The 7,259-nt window shown below is 35.6% G+C and overlaps 1 pseudogene; it reads left to right on the top strand.

The window, feature by feature from the left end:
• Positions 1–7,259, top strand: part of LOC107737011 (elongation factor-like GTPase 1) — a 157,178-nt pseudogene that overhangs the window by 27,621 nt on the left and 122,298 nt on the right.

Raw genomic sequence — 7,259 nt, 5'->3', positions numbered from 1 at the left:
TTTTTATGATAGCCACCATTTAAATGTTTATATTTAAAAAAAATAACGAATTGAAGTAGAAATATTATTATGTAATTGTAACTTTATTATTTTAAAAACTTCATTGTGTAATTTTAACAAATCAGTCAATTTTAACCTTCAATATTATAGTAATGTATTACCAACTGACTCTCATGTATATTTTACAGCATTAGTTGAGAGATTTTTTTTTTCTTTGAAAATTTGGCATGTACTGTACATGACATGTATCCAAATTAATTGATATCGAATCGGGAATCGAATCGAATCTAAAGCTTGTGAATGAGAATCGAATCGAATCGTGAAATTTGTGTCAAAACCCAGCGCTGTATGCTGTTATGCAGAAGTCAGTGAATCCTTATAGGGGTCATTTATATATACAGGAGACTTAAAGGTACAATAGCTAGAATTAGGTGATGGCCATGTAAAACTAAATCATGATTTATTTTTTAAGAAATCTTGATTGAAAGTTAATTCTTGAAGAGTGTAAAATATGTTTCCTTTAACTTTGGAACATACTTGCGAACAACACCCGTGCATGTGTGCCAAAACCACTTCTCTTCCCAGCGCCATCAAAACACCTTTTCCGCTGACTGAAAGAGAGCAGTTTGAGCTGGATTTAGCAGCACGGTGATTTTCAAACGCCAGTTTCCCTCGCCACTTTTGATGCTTAAATACCTTCTACTCCATGTGTTTCGAACGACAAATACACGAGTTTCACAATTTGAGTTGAATTACTGAAATAAATGAACTTTTCCACGATATTCTAATTGATTGAGATGCACCTGTATACACAACTTAAAAAAAAGATTGGATGGATAGATAGATAGATTATGTAGATTTAAGTTAATCTAATTGAATGAACTGAATTTCAATGTGATTGTTGTATATCAATACTTGCTCTGCTCTTAAATGAAGATAATATATTGCTGTTTATTTCCGTTTCACTCTGTATCCATTCACAATTTATGACTCATTTTCATTTATGTCAGAGAAGAGCACATATTTCTTGAGATGAATATTAGAAAATAAATCTAATTATAATGTATGGGGTCCGGCGAGGCCTGAAGGATGACATTATCTTCTGTGAGTACAGCTTTTAGCTTGTAAATGAGCTTTCCTTTCATCTTTTCTTTCAAAACATCGTATCTAAACGTGATCGTCCATAAGCACATTACCCCGACAGCATCAAATGCATGTAGCCGCTCCCACATCAGATGACCTTTGACCCTTTGGAGTGAGCTGATAAAACTAAGAGAAGGGGTGATTGCAAACACAAAGAGGCTGAGAAAATGGACACAAAGTGTTCGTTTAGACCACAATGCATCTCGGATTTCAGCCTGTAAAGTTGCGACGGCAGCAGCTGCTAGCGTTATACCCTGACCCACATTTCAAAGGCACCGTTCCAGCCTTTACATATCAAAACAGTGTTATTTAAGCAAACCCAGTTATCCTGTGCTGGAGGGAGACTTTGGCAAAAGCAGCAGAGCTACTTGTAGTTCATTTGATCCTTCGTCTTGATTTGATAGAGGCTTCTGTTGAGTGAGTTTTGGGAGTCTTCGAGCTCATACGAAACATGCCAGGAGGAAACTGTGTGCTTGCTCTGTTTGCATGAGAGAATATTATGTTTTAATAATAATATTTTTTTATGTCTTTGTTTGTAATGAAGTGTTTATTTAAAATCCCTTGGGGATACCTGTTAGACTGACTTGTGGCCTAAATAAAATTTCTACATGTCCATGTTTCCAGCAACTTTACAGATCTTCTTTATGCACCAAGAGCTTGTAACACTCCAAAGAGAAAGGAAAAATTTAAATCGCATCATATGACCCCTTTAAAGACCATGTAAAGTTGCATTTAAAATGCATTTGCTTTCAATTCATTGGCGTGAATTTGAATTTAATTAGTTTAGTTTATTAATTTGGAAAGGGACAGTTTTCAGTTTTTAACATAAACATTTCCATTTAATGCATTGTACTGGATTTAGCCAGAGGCAAAATTTTCATCCGCTAAACCAGATTGATTAACCAGATTGATTTAATTTATTGAATAAAATTAAAAAAAAGTAAATAAATTAAAATAACAATAAATACATATTTATGAATTGCCTATATACAGTTTGTGTAGCACCATTTTGGAGAATATCCACTGAATGCAAGCAGCGTACGTTCTTCTGTGTCAGCCGTGCTGCATGGATGTGCTGTTTTCGTTCAAATCAAAGTTTAAATACACGTAGAAAACGTATCCTTGTGTCGCGGCTGACACAGAATAGCTTACGCAGTTTGCATTCAGCGGATATTCTCTGGTGCTACGGTGATGTGGAGAGACACAGAGGAGACGAATTGTTGAATAAAGTCGTTATTTTTGGTTTCTTCGCGTACAAAAAGTATTCTCGTCACTTCATAATGTTACGGTTGAACCACTGATGGCAGATGGACTATTCTGACGATGTCTTTCATACTTTTCTGGACCTTGACAGTGTAATTTACTTGGCAGTCTATGGGACAGTCACAAGCCTCCCGGTTTTCATCCAAAATATCTTAAATTGTGTTCCGAAGACGAACAAAGCTTTTACGGGTTTGGAACGACATAAGGGTAAGTGATTAAAGACTAAATATTCATTTTGGGGTGGAGTATCCCTTTAAGCGGCACAACTGTTTTCAACATTGATAATAATAATAAATATTTCTTGAGCAGCAAATCAGCATATTAGAATGATTTAAACATTTAAACAAACTTTTGAATGGTAGTATATTTTGGCAATTAAAAAAAATATTTTGCTCTATTTAAACATTTAAAAAATACAAGTAGTTATGCATTTCTTTACATTCATTATTCCTCGGTTGAGATTTTACATCTAGCCTGTCACCTCAATTCACTTTGAGGAATTGAATGGCACACGGCTGACACATGCTCAGGTCAAGTCTGCTATTTTGCTCTCCTTTTTTCCAATTGAATGAACTGCATCAGGAAACCTGCAAAGCACAAATGCATTCCTCCACCTTTGGGGTTGCCATAGCAATGGTCAATGTGTGTGTGTGTGTGGTATGTGAATTGGTGTGTGGGAGTGTTGTCATCCACTCTTACACATGCCCTGCATGGAACGCTAATATGTTGGCTCGCCTGATTGGCTGCTGGTGCCGGGGCATTTTTGGGGGTTTTGGCTAATTTCTTTGAGGTTTTATGTTACATTAAGACACTGTAGTTGGTCAGAAATAAATTTTTACATGAACCATGAAATGATTTAATTTATCTGACCATAAAATTTGCACTAAATAAAGGCTAAAACATGGACTACATCCATGTTCAACATTATATTTGGCATTCAAATAATAATAATATGCTATAAAATGACAAAATTCTGCAACGATTTATTACCAGGGTTGAGCAAATTTTAAAATATGCAATTCATGAGTTGGAATTGAATCGGAAGTTGAATTGTAATTTGAATATAAAATGTAAAGGAAATTAAATTGACAAAATTACAATTATGAGAATATAACAATAATAAGAATATAACAAAGAAAGATAATATAACAAAAATAAGAATAATTTTTATTCTTATTCTTATTTTTCTCATAATTGCAATTTTGTCAATTTAATTTCCTTTAAATTTTATATTCAAATTGCAATTTATTATTAATAATAAATTAATATAAATTAATAATAATAATCTTTTAATTGATAAATTATGGCGATTTTTTTTAATAGCCTCGTTTGGCTTCATTTCCAATTTATTTCCTCATATTATATATATATATAAACATACATATTGTTTCAGTAAAAATTGCAATTTGCTAAACGTATGTTTTTGCATGTTTGTTTATTAACTGTTTGGCTAAACAATACAGGTGCATCTCAATAAATTAGAATGTCGTGGAAAAGTTCATTTATTTCAGTAATTCAACTCAAATTGTGAAACTCGTGTATTAAATAAATTCAATGCACACAGACTGAAGTAGTTTAAGTCTTTGGTTCTTTTAATTGTGATGCAACATTTTACTCCGTAACATTATGCAGTTTTCATTTATATGCTGATATGCAGCATTGCTGATGATCGCATTATTTTTCATATGCATCTGTTTACATAAGAGATCGCTCGTTTCTCCGTCCTGTACACATGTGTTTTTGTTCGGGAGGTTTTGTACTCGTTCAGAAGATGTGTAATAGCGCCCCCGAGTTTATAGCAGTAAAAACACGAAAAGCCGTAAAAACTCGTCTTTGGCAGGGAAGCATTGTCTTCTAAAAGACGAGATAACTCGTCAATGGCGGGGAAAGAGTTAACCACCTATTTAGCACTCATTACTTTAGCTGAGCACATCACACAATTATATATGAGAGGTTGACCAATCAATCACCAAACAGGTGACTCGGTCAGCCTGTAATAAAGTGCAGTGAAAACACTAAAACCCGCAGTAGTATCACCCACTGTCCAGTTGTGATCTTGCCAAGTGCGGTTCATAACTGTGCATTATGGTTTGTGATGTTGTTGTACCTTCAGGCCGTTGACTCAGGAGGAGATCGCCCAGAGAAGGGAACTGACCCGGCAGCGGCACGCAGAGAGACAAGCTGCCAATCAGAGCGCAGAAAGCTGCTGATGCTGATGCTGGCAAGAGTTTAACCCCTTCACTGCTGCATGTGTGACAGTGAACGAGTAAAAGAGCTGTCTTTGAGCTTGCATGTCACAGGCTATATTTCCTAAGGCAAATTCTGTACCATTAAACTATCATTATATGTCCATTTCACACTTTGATTGTACCTGGAGCCTTCTTATTTGATACAGTGGTGGCCAGAATTATTAGAACACTAGTATTTTCACAAGCTAGAAATGGTTTAAAGTCAGTTATTTCTGTCTTTTGCTGTAGTGTGTCAGTGGGAAACATCAGTTTACATTTCCAAACATTCATTTTTCCATTAATTGTAATAATCCAGTGAGATTTTTGTTTGCACAACAGCCAGTGCTCCTCACAGAGATCTGATCTGATCATCATCAGTCTGTCTGGAATGACATGAAGAAACAGAACAAACTGAGACAGACTCAATCCAGAAGAACTGTGCCAACGTCTCCAAGATGCTTCAAGAAACCTCCCTCCAAAGCCACAGTACTGTTAAAAGTTTTAGGCACTTGGGTAAAACTGTTATAAAATGAGGATGCTGTCAAAAATAATGTAATAAATAGATTTTCTTTATCAATTAACTTATATTAAAGGTGCAGTAGGAGATCTTGGAAAATACTAACTTTAGCCTGATAGCACTGAAAGCGAACGTCCCACCCTCCCTGCAATCACCGTCCAAAGCCACGCCCCCTGAACGCATTTACGCTCACAGACCAGAACACCAGAGACAACATTACAATAGGCTACATCGGTGGTTCCCAATTCCAATCCTCACACCCTCCTGCTCTGCACATTTCATATGTATCTCTTGGTCCAACGCCTTCCACAGAATATATAAATACAGATAAATACATTTAGACCACTTAACTTAATGATTGCTATCCGGATGTGAAGAGACTTTCAACCAGCATAACAAAAAATGTTTCTGAAGACAATCACCTATTGCACATTTAACTAAATTAAATCAACATTTAGTGTGAGCAACCTTTGCGTTTAAAACAGCTTTTGCCTTATAGATACACTTGTGCATAGTTTTTCAGTAGCTTTGCGGGAAGGTTTCTTGAAGCATCTTGGAGACGTTGGCACAGTTCTTCTGGATTGAGTCAGTTTGTTCTGTTTCTTCATGTCACTCCAGACAGACTGATGATGATCAGATCAGATCTCTGTGTGGAGCACTGGCTGTTGTGCAAACAAAGATCTCACTGGATTATTACAATTAATGGCAAAATTAAAATACTAGTGTTCTAATAATTTTGGCCACCACTGTACATCAACTTTGTCCTGCAGATGCTCTGTGTGTGCAGACAGAGGCTCTTTTGGTCAAAACTGCAGTCGAGGAGGACAACAAAGAGCAAGCATTTTGTGGCCTTCGCACGAGTCTACAGCGGTGTCATCAGAAAAGGCCAAAAGGTGTTTGTGCTCGGACACAAATACGACCCGTCGCTAGCGCTCAGAGCGGTGAGCAGCCGTTTGTCTGTCTTCATAACCACTGACGGTTTCCTTATCCAAGAATTAATGCAATTCATAACATAATCATCACACAATTAAGAATCCTTAACCCTGCTGAACTTGAACTCAGGTAAATGAACTGCCTCGATCGGGTTCATTTCCAATTCATTTCCACATGTTTGAAGCTGTCTGGAGCTAATTATTACATTATTACCCAGAAACTATTAAAAAAGACTCTACAATTGAGACATTCATTGAAGAGTCAGAGTCGAATTTGCATAAAACTCCACCGTCATTGGCCATTAAGAACGTTTCTCAATTAATAGAGGAAGCGTCCGCTTAAACAAAGGTGATTTAGGGCTGAATGGTAATGATTGTGACAAATATTGGATTTTCTCTTGTTGCTAATTTATTTCATTATTTAATTTAATTTATATAAAGAAATAGTTGCTCTTTTGAGTCTTCAATAATAATGTTAAAATGTTATATGTATATAGACACACACACACACACACACACACATTATCTCAATAATTAGAATGTTACATCTTATTGACAATTACTATATTAGTAGTAGTAGTATATTGGAATAAAAAGAATTAAATGTTTTTTTTTTATATATGTATATAAAAATATAAACATGTATATTATGATATGCAGAATATATTATAATACATATCTGAATAATAATAGTAATAATGATCTTATTTACAATTTACAATACTTACAATTACTGCATATGATTCTTCTTTAAAGGGGTCATCGGATGCAAAATTCACTTTTCAAGTTGTTTGAACATAAATGTATGTTGGAAGTGTGTGTACACATCCATCCTATAATTATAAAAATTAATGAATATAGCAATCGTCATTTACTCCCGACATCTGAGCTGCTGAAGACGCAGACGATTAACGTTAATTTCGCTTTGAAGTGAATGCGCCACTCCCGATCAGCCTAAATCCATCTATGTTCGCTCGAATCATTCGTGATCCAGCCTCAATTACAGAAGAAGTGAGTATAAGGGGTTTTTATGAATCTTTGCAAATCACCTTTCCTAATAATGCGATAATTAGCAAGTTTCACAATGAATGCGGCTAAAGTAAACCGTCTCTCTGAGAGCAGCTCGGAAGAGAGGGGCGGGGTCAGCAGAGCTCATTAACATTTAAAGCAACATGG

The sequence above is a fragment of the Sinocyclocheilus rhinocerous genome, unplaced genomic scaffold (assembly GCF_001515625.1).
Source record: "Sinocyclocheilus rhinocerous isolate Xijiao unplaced genomic scaffold, SAMN03320098_v1.1 scaffold433, whole genome shotgun sequence".
In the NCBI taxonomy this organism is placed as follows: Eukaryota; Metazoa; Chordata; class Actinopteri; order Cypriniformes; family Cyprinidae; genus Sinocyclocheilus; species Sinocyclocheilus rhinocerous.
Note: the sequence above shows the minus strand (reverse complement) of the source record. Positions and strands in the feature narration are given on the sequence as shown.